Here is a 16000-nt window from a genome sequence, read left to right as displayed (position 1 = left end):
CGTCAGCCAGAGCTAGGGGACAGGATCTCCACTGTCGTCACCTAGTGCCTGGGGAAGGAGGGAGAGGAAGGTGATTGGGCTCAGCCTGGCGACCCATCCCAGTAAGTCCACCTCATCCTAGTCAGTCTGCCTAGCCAGGGGATATCAGCCACCTGTTCTTCACCCTCCCATCCTCCGCCCCCAAGTACCTCAAAAGGACCGGGGAAGGGATTTGGGTCCCTCCATCTCCAGCGGCTGTGGGACTGCACCCTCCCCAGGCCACTGCGGGGCGGTGGGGGGAGAGCTAGCCAGCGCCTCCCCGTGTCAGCCTGGGGCCTGCTCTTGCCGGGGTCGGGTCTGTGCGGATGGGCACCAAGCCTCCATCGGACCCGCGCCACGCCCCCGCCCTGCGAGCTGCGTACCATCCGCGCCCACCGGGGAGAGGTGAGTGGCTCCACGGCTCAAGGGGGTGGGTACAGCCGGGAAATAACACGGAGGAAAGCACGGCTGCGGGCACTAGGGGAAGACGGCTGACCTTCAGCAATGACGCTCCTGGACTCCTCTGGCTCCGGCAGCAGCGGAAAATTCAAATCCCAAGCTCCTGAATAAAGGCCCAGGGGCGGAGATGGAGAGGAGAAGGGCTGGGAGATCGCAGTCATTCTCTCGATCCGATCCGCTTTGATGAGACCTGCCGCGCTGTGTGAGGGTCAGCAGATCAGAGAGGTCCCCCGGCCTAGGCTTCCGGAGGGAGCAGGTCTCAGAAATCCAGCCCTGCCCAGGCTGCTGGGACATGTCCTGACCCTCCTATTTGTCACGTGTAGGGCAGCAGACCAGGGACCACCAGTGGCATGGCCAATGGAGAGGAACGCAGGGTGGCCCCTGGCCCAGGGAGAGGAAGGAGAAGGGAGGGGCACAGGGTTATTTGTTGAGTTCTAATTTACCATTCTTTTCAGTTCTTCATGCTCCCATTCATTCATTCATTCATTCATTCTCATGGACCAACCCACCGCTGAGCTGAGCTCTGTCCCAAGGTGAAGGGAGCTCTTCCCTGTCAACTAACCACTGCGGGCAGGAATCGAGAGAGGTCCTTGCTATACAAAGAAACTGTATTCTGTACCCAGAAAAGGAAAACCAGTATCCTAACACAAAAGGAAAGTAGTTAGACAGACAAAAAATGAAAATAAGGACAAGCTGAGCAGAGCACTTAAGCCTTGCACCTGCTGCCTGCAGACCAGCCTGAGCTGGTCTTACATTATAACAGAACTCTAGCGGCATGCCAGGTACTCCTGTGCCCAGCAGAGACTTCCTCCTCACTATAATTAGACAAATTAAAAGAGAACCAGATAGAGAATAACAACAGAAATCGAGAGAGAATAACAAGAGAAATCACTAAATGCTTCCAGTCGGCACCTGCGCTTCACAGGGCTGAGAGCGGTAGAGAGCACTTCACTTCATCCTGTTTGCAGCGGCTGGAGGGATGCTTCTTCCAGGAAGCCACCCGACATGCACCCATCAAGAGGCCCTACCTCTCCCACTGTGCCTCGGCCCTGCTTTCTTGTGGTGTATTGTTTGCTACTCCATTTATCACGAAAAGTATTTCCTTGTCTCCATCACTATCCAGGCGCCCCTCCCTGGGGTGTGGAAGATAGAGGTGAATGATCTCTCGGTCCCATTCCAATGATGTCCTGTCTTTCTCTCTGCCATCCTGCTCCTCGTCTAAACCCACACTTCCATCCTTCAGGATCCCTACAGAAAAGCCTAATGAGAGCCCAGTTTCTCTAGAAACTGAGTTCTATCCTGGAAGGTTCCATCCCTGGGTAGTGCCCAACCACAGGCATTCGGTTCCATGGCCTCGGTTGTGGAGCTATACAGAGGAGATGATGGACGGTGTAAATGCCACAGTGCTCAGTAAATGCTGTGGAGTCTCCTTCAGTTGGTCTGTCCTTCAAGGAGACTGCTCTGTGGGGACTCAGTGGCTGGACTCATTCCCTGTCGCCAGTATGACAAATGACCACAAATACAGTGTCTCAGAACAGCACAGAGCTATAATCTCAGAATTTCGAAGGTCAGATCCAAGAGCTCCCAGGGTGGGGTCCTTTGTGAAGGCTCTTCCGGGAGGACGTCCTTCCGGTAGCCTTTTTCATCTACAAGCTGCCGGCATTTTTTGCCTCATTCTCCTTCCCTCCTTCAAAACGGACAATGGCTGATGGGTCTCCTGCTTCCCTCTCTCACTCCTGCTGTTCCGTGAACTCCCCTAAGATAACCCAGATAACCTCCCTAGCTCAAGATCTCAAGTTTAATCACACTTACCACGTCCCTTTTGCCATGTAAGATGACATATTCACAGGCTCCAGAGACGAGGACATAGACGTCTTTGGAGGACTGTCCCTGGAACCTCTTGGCAGGGTTGTGTTAACAGCAGCTGACATTGGACGGTCACAGCATGGACCCTGGGAAGATGGCGCCATCGTACATCTTCATTGTACGTGTGATGCACTAGGACTTTTAGAACTCTGCAGGTGGCAGAGCTGGACTCTAGAGCACCCCTTCTGACCTTGAGGTGACACCACCTCTCTGGTACCATTGCTGCTCCCCACACCCTCAGACTCAGACCAAGCAAAAACTAAAGCTGACTGAATTCAGGGGGAGAGTTGTCACTGGGATTTCTCTGGTCAGGCCCTGGTCTAGGTTACCTTTGTTGTTAACCCTCCATCTTCTCTTTCCCATAGTACCCACACCCCATAATAGGCACATAAACCATGGTCCCCAAAGACTCGAGGGAGGGCTTCCCATAGATGGTTTTATTGTTTGATTGATTGATTGATTGATTATTGGTTGGTCGGTTTTCTTGTGATACTTTGGATTGAACGCAGGGCCTTGTGCAAACTAGCTCAGTAATCTACTACTGAGCCGTAGCCCCAGCCCGTTTGTTTGTTTGTTTATTTGTTTGTTTGTTGTTTATTGAGACAGGGCTTCACTATGCAACCTGACTTTCAACTCTTGTTTCTCTTGCCTCAGACTTTGAGTGTTGCGATTACATGTGGGTATCACATGCCAAGTCCCCGTGGCTCTCTCTAAGGGCTCTGTGTCCTCCTCCTTCTTCACATATGCCAAAAGGACAAGACCCAAGAGGAGGCAACTCTTCTAGAAAGAAAACCAAACAAAACAAAATCGGTCTCCCTGTACCCAGCTCCTTGCCACAAAGAAGAAGCCTTGCACACTTGAGCCAGAGCGGAGCACAGGCGCCTTCCGTGGGTGCTGGGCTGAGCAGGGATGGCTTAACGTTCAGGAGCACTTGTTAGAGCCAGACAGAGTTCTAAGAGTTTTAGACTCATTAACGCATTTGCTGCAACCCTGTGAGGCATTGTTAGCGATGTCATTTTACAAATAAAATGGAGACACAGAGGGCTGCCTAAGGTCGCAGAGCGCAGTGGAGAAGTCAGGGTTTGGTGCGTGCCCCACAAGAACCAAGGTGTGGGGGGAGGGGGCTGGAGAGATGGCTTAGTGGTTAAGAGCACTGATTGCTCTTCCAGAGGACCCAGGTTCAATTCCCAGCACCCACATGGCAGCTCACAACTGTCTGTGACTCCAGTTCCAGGAGACCCTCACACAGACATACACACGGGCAAAACACCAATGCACATAAAATAAAAATAAATAAAAAAGAAGAAGAACCAAGGCAGGTGCTGCTTATGCCGGCTGAGCAGCCCCAACCTGGCTCACAAAACTGCAGCCAGCAAAGCCCCTTTTGTGCCTTCTTGGCTTCCCCTGCTCTCTTCACACCCCTTGCAAGTTCAATTCCATCCTTCCTTTCTTCCTGGACTGGGAATCCAGTCAAGCGCTACCGAGCTACATCATCCCCAACTCTTGTTTTCATTATGAGACAGAGTCCCACTAAGTTACTTGGGCTGGCTTTGAAATTGCTGGAGGGGCCTCAAACTGGTACCCCTCCCACCTTGCCCTCTGGAATAGCTGGGATCACAGGCCTGCACCAGCACACTCATCTGGTCTCCGGTTTCCATGCCAATCAGAAGTGAGGGTTCCCTTATATTCGATCCGTAGGCTGTCCTTTATATTAAGCCCATTTTAGAGAAGAAACTGAGACCCAGGGAAGCTGCCTAGTTTTCACAGCATCAGACCTCTGAAAGTTCTCTGCACTTTCCCCTTCTCAAGGAGCTCAACTTGAGCAAATCCAGCCTGAAAGCTTCTCCCTGGAGTCCCAAGGCCAGCCCTCTAGATCAGTGGTTCTCAACCTTCCTAATGTTGCGACCCTTTAATACAGTCCCTCAGGTTGTGGTGACCCCCCAAACTGTAAAATTATTTTTGTTGCTACTTCACAGTTGTAATTTTGCTACTGTTATGAATCATAATGTAAATATCTGATATACCTGACATGTGATCCCCAAAGGGGTCATGAACCACAGGTTGAGACATGCTCCTCTCAATGCATATGCTCATACTCCATCTGGACTTGAGCTGACTCCCCCCACCAAAACACACACACACACACACACACACACACACACACACACACCAGCCTCAGCATCTCCTGTCTTCAGATGTCCCCATTAGTCACAGTCTTCTGAGAGCCTTCAGATTATCGAGGTAGGAGCAGAGACAGCCATGTGGTGCTCTGCTTGTCCAGGCCATCTGATGAATCAGCTCAGGCCCCAGCCTGCTGGTGTGTGGTTGATGCCAGAAATGATCATTCCCAGAGCAACCAGCTTCCTGCCGCCCAGACTATTCTAGAAGGTGCTTGACTCAGCAAGGGTGGGTATTTCTGAGGAGGAAAGTTGTCTATCTAATCCACTTGCATCATCAGCCCTGCCTAGGACATGTTCCGAGGTGACAGGAGGCACAAGGCAGGGCAGGCAGTGATGGGAACCATGGGGCTGAGCAGGCACAGAAATGAGCCGACGCTGGAGACTGGAGAGGAGTTAACTGTCCGTTCTTCCATCTGGAGAATGGAGAGAGATTTGCTCTGAGGCTGGCCAGCTGCGCGCACTGGAAGAACAAGATGGGGAAAACGGTCACTTTTAAAAGTAGTTAATCTTTGCTCGTTCTTAACTCCCCATTCTGTCCTCCATGTGTATCCACTGTTTCTGTATTAGTCCCAATCCCAGTGGGAAGCAGAGACCCGAGTGGCGGGGTCCAGAAGACTGACCCAAGGGGTGGTCACATGGAACTAGCATGTCTGGGGGCCAGGGGCTCCCCCAAGGCCTACAGAAGGAAAGTAGAGAAGAGCAGGAAACAGAGCTGACCCCTTTAGTAAGAGGGGGCAGCCAACCTAAGGCCACTCTGGGAGAGGGACTAGATCCCATGAGTCCCCATTTTCCTCCTATTGGTTAAACACAGGAACCAAGACAGGGAGCCAGGACTCAGTCCTCCAAGAAATGGGTGAAGAGTGGGTGTGGACAGGCAGAGGAGAGCACACAGAAAACTCCTGCCTGGTTGAAAGTGTCACGCACATGGTCCAATGTCTGCCGTTTTCTGGACCTCTGCAAAGCATCACCCTGCATTTGATACTGAAAACAACAATGAACCCATTGTCTCTGCACTCACTGTAAAGACGGTGTTTAGGGAAAATGCCAAGACAAAACATACAAACAAGAAAACCCCAAGCCACAGGAGGCTGGAAAAGAAGACCTGCAGCACACGGTACCTTCTGGGGACAGAGAGCTTCCGGCCTTGTCTCTGGAACCCTGGCCACGTGGGAAGGGATTTCTGTGAGCATGAAAGATGTATTCCAAATCAGCATTCCAGGAGCATTTACCATTCCAGGCCCAGGAAGCGCCTGGAAGATGATACATACTTCCTTTCGACTTAGCCAGCTGTGTGTTCTTTGTAAGGTTGTTGACAGGTTTCGTTTTCAGTAGAACAAATTCTACTGCCCCTGCCAAAGACCTTGACCCCAGAGAACCTCAGCAAAGCCTGGCCAAAAGATGGCACAGTGGGCAGGGGGATAAGTTGCCTTTTGGGGGTGGTGGTGAAGACAGGGTCTCTCTGTATAACAGCCCTGGCTGTCCTGGATCTCCCTTTGTAGACCTGGCTGGCCTCGAACTCACAAAAGAACCCCCTGCCTCTGCCTCCAAGTGCTGGGATTAAAGGCGTGGGCGTTTGCTACCACACCCGGCTCACCTCTTCAAATCTAGAATTTTCTTATGGCAGAGAAAGCCAGAATTGCCCTGTCTGTACCTGTACCAGTATCACCAGTTCTGAGACTCTGAGAAACTGAGGGCCATCCTCCTGTCTCCACAAGATGAGCTACAAACCAATAGGAGGCTTAATTCAAGGGCATTTAGGAGCTAGGGGTGTAGCTGAGGGACAGAGTGCTTGCTTAGCATGTAGAGGCTCTGGGTTCAATTCCCAGCACTACAGAGTATTTAGGTGGTAAGAGGCACAAGATACTATTTGGGCATCTGCAAACAGAGATTATGGGTTAGAAACAGGGAGACAGGACCACTAAGTAGAGCTACCCAGAGCCAGGGGCCTCCAAAGGTTATGGCATAGATTCTCCACAGCACCACAGGAACTGTTGGTCATGACAGCAGTATGGGGTTGACTTTGTAGTAAACTGTCACCACAGCCTGGCTGGACTCCAGAGTCAGAAGCACAATGACCAAGCTAACAGTGGGTTTTAGAAGAGCCCTCTTCTTTCGGGGAGGGAGGGAGGGAGAGAGGGAGGGAGGGAGGGGCAGAGGTGGAGCATAATTATTGAGGGAAGCAGTTTCAGGGTCTGAACTCCCTTAAGAGTCCTGGCTGGGTCCCTTGGAAATGGAGTGGACCTAGGCAGTTCACAGTGCCTCAGTTTTTTGATCTGTGAGATGGAGAGAATAAACCTAATTACAACGAAAACTCAGGCATGAGCTCTAAGGATAACAGTGAGCATCCAAAACGTAACAGCAACTGACGTCTGTTGAACGTCCCTGACTGTGTGCCGAGCCTTGAGTTGAGAAGACGTCACTTGGTTTAACTCATGTGATGTACGATCCCACTCTTAGGTCGGGTCCCCATTTTACAGACAAGGAAATGGTCACAAGGTGATGAAAAGACTGATCGAAGGTCACCCTGCAGGAAGAAAGAAGGGCTGGAATTTAAACTCGGATGCTCTGGCTTTCAAACCCAAACTCTTAACTACACTCAGAGTGGCAATTTAAAACAAAATGAACAGAAACCAAGCAGGGGTTGGGGAGACGGCTCGGTCAGTAAGTAAGCGCCTGTCAGGCCAGCATCAGGACCTGAGTTTGGATACCTGGCACTCACGACAAAAGCTGGGCATGGTCACATGCATCTGTGACCTAGCCGATGGGAGAGGTAAGACAACAGACAGGCAGATAATCCCCAGGGCTCTCTGGCCAGCCAGCCTAGAAGTTGGTGAGCTTTGGCCTCAGGGAAAGACCTTGTTTCAAAAAACAAGGTGGAGAGAGGAATAGACAAAGACACTGATGTCAGCCTCTGACCTCCACACACATAAGCACACACAAGCATGCACACCAACACACAGATTTACACCATACACTACGCTCACACACAAAAATAAAAATTAAGAAAAAAAATCAGATGTGCATTTTCAGACACAGATAGTTAATCTGGAAAATTCCATTTGTGAAGATTTTGCAAAAAAGGGGGGATTTCACAATGGGGACCAGACAGCTGGCTGATTCAGCCTCTGACCCAGCAGAGACCCATCCTCCCTCCCGTTCTGGCTTCTCTTGTGCCTTCTGCCTCCTTCCATGAGCTCCACAAACGGCTCCCTCCACCTAAAGCAGTGATTCTCAACCTCTGGGTCGAGACCCCTTGGGGAGGAGGTTCCAATGATCCTTTCACAGGGGTCACCTGAGACCACCAGAAAACACAGATATTAACAGTTCATAACAGCAAAATTAAAGCTATGAAGTAGCAAGAAAATAATTTTATGGTTGGGTGGTGGTGGTGGTGGTGGTGTCACCATAACATGAGGAACTGTGTTAAAGGGTCAAAGCATTAGGAAGGGTGAGAACCACTGCTCTAGAGATTACGTTCTAGCACTCTGGGCTACCCAGAGGGCTTGGAAGCCACTGAGATGGCTCCTCTCTGTCCCTTGCCAGTCTGCGCCTTGGTTTACACTACACTCTACCTAATGGTCTGTCTGTCTCAGACAAGAACTTTGTAAACTCACCACTAACTAGTTGCAGACGCTTATTTCATAGATGGGAGTGTGGGTCCAGCACAAGGGCCATGCAGACAGGCAGCTGCATGCCACCGATCCCATCGAGCAGGGCAAAGGCTGTCAGGAAGGGAATAGAACAGCGGGGATGCCAGCCCAAACTAAGAAAGTTCAGAAAATGAGAGGCAGGGAATTTTTCAAGAGGAGGTGGTCCACAGGAGCCCAAGTATGCAGTTGTGATAAAGCTAGGAAACATAAGATGGTTGGCATAGGGTGGGACGCGAATCTGAATCTCAAAGTCTGCATTAAATAGCTGTGTGGCCTTGGGCAAATTATTTGACCTCTCCGTGTTTCAATATCTCCCCATATAAATAGAGAAAATAGTAGTAGCATATGTCTAGAGTTAATCAAATCAACATGTTTAGGTGCTTATAGCAATGCAAACTGTGGCTATTTATTGTTAGTGTTATTTGGGAGCATGTAGGGCCAAGGGCATTAAGTTTTCCTTGATGTCTCCATAAAACCAGAGGAGGTCATTCATGAAGTCCCTGGCCACCCCGCTGGCTCTGGGAGCACCAGGTCTGGGATCCAGACTTAGGGCATGTAGAGAAAGTCTCAGATCTGTGACACCCACCACATTTACTGACTGGTCACTAATGTACCACTGATACCCTGTCTACCTTCCTTTTGGCTTCTGGATTCTAGCGCCCCTGGCAGTTCCTGTGGCTCAAGAAGTTCCCTAGCCCTTCAGTAGCTAAGGCTTCCTCCGCAGAGCAAGTCTCTGGGTCAGGATGCTCGTGGGGGGCGGGGGATGCTGCACCTCTGGACCGGCGCGCGCTCTAGCCACCTCGGCCCTTCTAGGAGGCGCCTCGCCTGTGGCCTGCGGTCAGTGTGAACTGCAGGGCGTGGGCCGGCAGGTCTGGCTGTGCCTGACGGGGGTTGGGAGCCAGAGGAATCTCGCACAACGTGGCCCAGGCTGGCTAGGAGAAAGAGACCTGCCTGCCTGCCTGCAGGAGGAGTCCCCAGCCTCTCCCGGGCGGCGCGTGGAGGACAGCAGGCCCGCGTACCAGACTGTCGCCGCGCAGGTACGTGTCCCTCGCGAGCCAAGCTCCTTCTTTTTGCTACAGTCCCAGGTCGCTGGTGCGCCAGGGCCGGGAGAAGCACGGGGGGGGGGGCGGGGGGGGGCGGTCTGCGAGTGGGTTGTGGGTCCTGCCCGGGAGCGCACACACACCGCAGGGTCGGGCGTGCAACCGCTCCCCGGCGGCGACAGATGCAGGAGCGGCCGCACGCAGACGCGTGTGCACGGCAGAGGCGGGCACACCCCCAAACAGCATCGTGTGCGTTCGGTGGACCCGCAGAACTGACTGGGACCGGTGGTGTCTGCCCCGAAGCGCTGGCGCCTCCCGGTCCTCTCCTGGGTCGGGTGTCTCCTTATGTGGCCGCCACTGGGTTTAGCAGCCACCCCCGCGGCTGGCTCCGTGGCCACCTGGTAATTTCTTCACCCGCAAAAAAAAAAGTGTGAGACCTTTAACCCTTCATTTCCCCAGCTCTGGTGATCCAAAAATTGCACTGGGGTCTTTTCCCTGAATCTGTGTGTCCCTTCTTCCGGTAGGCTCTGGTCACACCTCAGACAGAAACCCAAGCAGTTCCCATGTCCTCACCTTCCACTCAGGGAGGGGAAAGCCAGTTAGCAGGAGCATTACCAGCACTTGCTGGTCTGAACCCCTAAATCCCCTCTGGGAATCAAATGGTCCTGTGTCTGGATGAAGGGACGGGTAGACAAAAGCCAAGGAAACGCGAAGGGAAGCAAGCTTTCTGGGGCTCAGCACTGGGTAAAAAGGGCACTGTCTTGGTGCCAATGTGCCCGAATGGCTTTGGGCATGTCTTGCTGTGAAAGGGGAAGGGGATACCTGTGGATGGATGACTCAACCCCCAGAGTTTACTGAGGTGACATGAAGCAGTCGATTGCCCTCTTGTCTGACGATCCTTTGGAATGACACAAATCTGAGACAACAAAGACTTGCTTCATTGTTTCTGCCTCCACCCCCATCGCCACGTCTCATTCAGAGGTGAGCGTCCAAGAGGGAGAGAGGGGAAATTCCCAACTCAGTGGGCAATGCCGAGGGGGCTGTATGTATGGATTGCCTTGAGTTGTCTGCCCAGTTCCAGAACTTCATGGCTTCATTCAGAGCCACCTCTTCTGTTAGAGTTTTGGGCTCCTCCTCTTCCTCCTTGTTGTCCTTCTTCTTCACTCTTTCTCTCCTACCTGTTCCCCAGAGGGCTGCATGCGTGCAACACACATCTCTAATCCAAAACACCCTTACTTCAGTGGGCCCCTCCGAGAAAGGGACCTGCCACTAGAGTTCACTTTCTAGTGGATCGATGAGACCACGCACCTCTGACCTCCAAGGTGTAGATGCCAACTCTGAGAATAGCCCCCCACACACACCCCACCCCACCTGCCTCTGCTGCACTTTCTGGGTAAAATGCACACTGTATAGGAAGAGATTTCTCCAACGGGGACTAGAGTCAGAAGGACAATTGAGTCGGAAGGACAATTAAAGGGGAATCTCCAGGGGCTTAGTGAAACTCCTGTTTCAGCTGGCTGACCCCAACTGATGTCCTTTCACTTTCTGAACTTCGGTATTTTGCAGGGAAATAGAGATGATAATACTCACGTGATAGAATCAATACAAAAATTGCAATTAAATAACCATGCAAATGAACCCAGTACGTGGTGGACCCTCAAGTGATTTGGGAGACAGTAATACTAACATTCCTGTTAGCCACTGCCGCAGAGCAAAGCACTTTAAATGCATGAGCTCAGCTAGAAACCGTTGATGGGAGGAAGAGTCAGTCTTCTTTAAGGGTGTGACCCACGGTAGGTCAACTGTGCTCCAATGGGTGGCCCCACACCCAGGAGTATATGGGCAGCATACTGGATTCAATATGGTTATAAAAAATGAGGATAGGAAGTTGGGGGAGAGATGGATAGGTGGAGGTGGATTCAGGAGGAGTTGTGGGAAGTGGAAATGAATGTGATCAAAATACAGTGAATGAAATTCTCAAAGAACTTCATTATATATATTAAAATTATTTATTTTTATTTGTGTTAGTGTTTTGCCTGCATGTATGTTTGTGGGAGGGTGTCAGATCTTGGAGTGACAGTTGTGAGCTGCCATGTGGGTGCTGGGAATTGAACCTGGGTACTCTGGAAGAGCAGTCAGTGCTCTGAACCTCTGAGCCATCTCTCTTGCCCTCATTCATTTTTAAAGAAACAAGAAAAACAAACAAAGAAGATATTTGCTCAGAACACTTGTTTATGTTGCTCAAAAGACTGTGATTTAGGAAGGGCTTAGAGGCATTGGGTGGTCTGTCAGCTGGATGGCCCGTCTGCAATTGGGTCACACACTTGTAGAGCAGGAGTCTCATCCCAGCTGTCACCTGGGGGTTCATCTGGGGCTGTCAGCCCTTGTCTTGGTTGGTGAGCTCCCTCCAATTTAGCACTTAAGTTTCAATGAACAACTATCCCAAGAGACAGGGAGTGGGAGCTGTCTGTCCTCTTAGTCTGGACCCAGGGCTGAAACAGTGTTACTTCTATTCACTTCTATTGGTCAGGCTATCCCAGAGCCCACCAGGATCCAGAGAGGCTCCTACTCACCACAACACTGATGCCTCTCTTCTCTTCCCGTCTCCTCTGGCTTCCTCATCCCTACTCCCTTCTCTTTCCAGGGTCTGATGTAGCCCAGGCTGGTCTCCGTACCTGGCTTCTTCTTTCTGGGCTGCCACCCAGCTCCCAAATCATGACATGAGACTTAATACTAATTATGAATGCTCAGCCTTATCTTAGCTCTTATTTTTATCTGTTTCTTTTTATCTGCATTTTGACTCAGGGACTGCTCTCTCTCTCTCTTTTCCTCTCTCTTTCTCTCTCTCTCTTCTTCTCTCCCTTTCTTCCTTCCTTTCTTTCCTGCTGTCTCTATGTCTGGCTGGCAGCTGCCTGGCTGCTGGCCCTGGGCATGTCCCTCTTTCTCCTCGTTTTCTTCCGTTTCCTTTCTTTTTTCCCCCTCGATCCTAGAGCTCTCCTCCTGTTTATTCTCTCTGCCCACCAGCCCTGCCTAGCTGTTGGCTTTTTTTTTTTTTTTTTTGGTTTTTCGAGACAGGGTTTCTCTGTGTAGCTTTGTGCCTTTTCCTGGAACTCACTTGGTAGCCCAGGCTGGCCTCGAACTCACAGAGATCCGCCTGGCTCTGCCTCCCGAGTGCTGGGATTAAAGACGTGCGCCACCACCGCCCGGCTCGCTGTTGGCTTTTTATTAAACCACTCAGGTGCCTTAGGCAGGCAAGATAAAACAAGTGCAACACATCTTTACATAATAAATGTCCTTAACAAAGGCAACAGAAACAAATGTAACACACCTTCACATAGTTAAATACTCCACAGCATAAACAAATCTAACATCTTTGCCTAGTTAAAATACTATTCCATAACAGGTCTCACACTAGCTGTGTAATTGATGATAAGCTTGGGCTTTGACCCTCTTGTCTATGTCTTCCCAGTACTGGGATTACAGCTGTGTGATGCTGTGCTTGGTCTTATACAGGGCTAAGGATGAACCCAGGATATGCAGGTGCTAGGTAACTTTTCTACCAGCTGAGTCAGATCTCCAGCCTCCCTCCCTCCCTCCCTCCCTCCTTCCCTTTCTTCCGGGTGCTAATTCATCTTGTGCAAAGATGAAGGGTCTCTTCCAGGTGAGGACCAGCAGTGACACACAAGTCCACGTCAAAGACACTATGGGAGTCGGTGTCTCTAGTCTTGAGTCAGGGCTGAGGGAATAAGGGTCCTGCGTGGTGGTTTTTCCAGCATCTGTTTCTCAGGAGGTCTCTAAGGTATCAGTCCCCACCTCTGGCAACCACATGCCTTCAAAATCAAGAGGAAGAAGATAAAGAGTAACCTCGACTTGGGAAAAGGGAATTTAGCAGGTGGCCCTAGGTCAAGTGCGGTGAGCATCTCTACGGCTCACAGTCCCCGGGAGAAGTCTGTTTGCTTTCAGGAGGTCTGCAGCCGGGGCTTGGATAACTGTTTGTCAGACGTTATTGGATCATTAATTGATGGCAGAGAGCTCTCAGGGTGGGTAGGCAGGAAGTGTAGGGGGAGAGTGCAGCAGACTTCGGTTACCATGGCAACCTAAAGGCCTGGGGTTACTCTGGCCTTGAAGCAAGAAGGATGCTCAGACAGCTTTCAGCTCCTCAGACCGCAGACCCTCCTGGCTTGAAGTCTCTGGCTGGGCTGCAGGGTTATGATTCATATTTATCTAGAGCCAAACTCCGACACGTTCAGAATAAAATTTGCCCTCTTCCTGTTCTCTCATCCACATCCTATCTGTCTCCCCCAGTTTGTTAACTTCTAACTTCCGTTTCAGCCACGCCAGACTTCAGACAGGCTGTGGAAGAAATGCCTTTGATGTAGTTAGTGTACATTCCCTTAGTGGAAGACGAAATGGAGTGACCCAGGTCCTCTTTCTTCAAGGGTGAGGTGGGAGGCCGAGAACAGAGCTCAGAGGTAGAGGTCAGAGGCCTAGCATGTGAGGGGTGTGGCATCAGTGCCCAGCAGCACACAAGAAATGAAGGAGGACGTGAGTGTCCAGAAGTCACCATGCAGAGTCCCAGGAACGATACTGGCAGTCATTAAAATGTATTGGACTTGGGCTTCAGCAGGAATCCAGCACTATCACTTACCAGCTGTGTGGCCCTGGGTCTCACTTTGGTGGCAGAGCTGGGATGATCATGTCTTCCCCACAGATAGACAGCCTGTGGGAAGTCCAGCACCTGGCACATGGTTGTGGCTCAAGGCATGCAGGTACCCGTCCCGTGTGCTCTGAGTTTACACTCACCTGTCATTGGAACTCCCTGCCACACCTCTTTCTATGTGAGGGGCCCTGGCCCAGCTCTCACAGTCATGAGAGAACAGACTCACCTTTAGAGTCACAGGTTAGCCAGGGAAGGGCAAAGCAGTCTCAGAGAAGGGTGGAGTGGATGGCGTAGGAGTGGAGGGGAAATTGATTTGCCCTCTGGGCTCGGGAAGGGTTGCATAGAGAAGTTGATATCGAAGCTCAGGCAGGAAACTTAGGTATGTGTCATAACCACTGAGGGGACTTGCTGAAACACAGCCTCCCAGATTCCATCCCTTAAAGAGTGTGTGTGTGTGTGTGTGTGTGTGTGTGTGTGTGTGTGTGTGTGCGTGTATGTGTATATGTGTATGTGTGTGTGCATGCATGTGTGTGTGAATGTGCATGTATGTGTGTATGTGTATGTGTGTGTGTGTGTGTGTGTGCGTGTATGTGTATATGTGTATGTGTGTGTGCACACATGTGTGTGTGAATGTGCATGTATGTGTATATGTGTGTATGTGTGTATGTGTGTGTGTGTGTGTGTGTGTGTGTGTGTTCAGAGGCCAGGATAGGATATCAGAGCTCTGGAGCTGGAGTTACAGGTTGTGAGGAACAAAGACTTCCCACTCATCGTGATAAGCCCTGATGACCAGAATACTGAAAGTGAGGCGGTTTATATTACAGCCTTGCAATGTTGGGTACCAACCCGAAGAAGTGTAAGCGGCCAGTGCACCAATCGAGGGCAGAGAACAGGTTTAATAACCTGAACATGGGTCCCTTCCTCATTGTCCTCAATGGCTGAGCAATTGGGGGCAAGGGGGATATGGTCTAGCATGTCATCTGCCACTTACGCTTGCCTGTTTCTCAGTGAAGGCCTTAAGTGGGTTTATCACGATATTTTACATTCTGCTTATTTTATTTATTCGTTTATTTTTAGCTTTTCAGGGACATGACCTCTGCAGGTCATGAGGAAAGTCTGGCTGCTGCTAATTTTCTACTCTAAATGTCTAGTTAAGTTGGGGTAGCTAGACTTGCTGGCATTAGCAGGGACCAGAGCTTTCTGTTCATTTGTTGCTGGGCCTCAAGGTACTTTTGTTCTGAAAATGGACCCTATTATTTTTCTTGCACAAGTATTTGTGGATACCCAGCTTTTGCTGTCATTGTTACTTTTTTCCATGTGAAAATACTTATTTTTATTTTATGTGTATGGAAGTTTTGCCTGAATGTATGTGGTTCACCGGGTTTGTGCCTGGTGTACTTGGAGACCAGAAAAAGGTATGGATCGCCTGGAACTGGAGTTGCAGATGGTTGTAGAAATTGAAGCTGGGTCCCCCGGAAGAGCTGCCATTGCTCTTAAGTGCTGGGCTATCTATCTTTCTGAGGGTCCAGGGTTGTTTTGGTTCGTTTTTTGGTTTGGTTTGCTTGTTTGTGCCTTTGTTCGTTTGTTTTTTGAGACAAGGTCTCATTATGTAGTTCAGGATTCCTGGAACTCACTGTTAGACCAGTGGCCTCAAACTCACAGAGATCCATTTGTATGTGCCTCCCAAATTCTGGGATTAAAGGCATGTGCTGTCATGCCCCGCAAGATGCTTATCTTGTTGCATGGGCTCTGGGATTAAAATTCTGCTTCTCACGATTGCACAAGTGCCCCCAACCACTGGCATCTCTCCAGGCCCTTACCAGATTCTGAATCTGTAAGTCTGGGGCAGGGCCTGGAATCTGCATTCAATAGGCACCCAGGGGTTACTGATACAGGTGTCCCAAAGGTCAAAAGCAGTGCTTTTGAGTACCTGGGAAAGAGTAGCCTTCCAGACTGGGGAGAAGAATATGGAGATAATGGGTAAGGGGCATTTGGGGAGGAGGAGCAGAAGTTGGGAAAAGGGTGATTTACAAGTTGGTCACGCAGCACAGGGTGCTAAGAGACTGAAGAATCTCCCTCCCTGCTTCACTCTCCAGAATTTCGCTACCCTTTCAGGGCACAGCTCAA

This window comes from Peromyscus eremicus, chromosome 14, assembly GCF_949786415.1.
Source record: "Peromyscus eremicus chromosome 14, PerEre_H2_v1, whole genome shotgun sequence".
Classification (NCBI taxonomy): Eukaryota; Metazoa; Chordata; class Mammalia; order Rodentia; family Cricetidae; genus Peromyscus; species Peromyscus eremicus.
Note: the sequence above shows the minus strand (reverse complement) of the source record.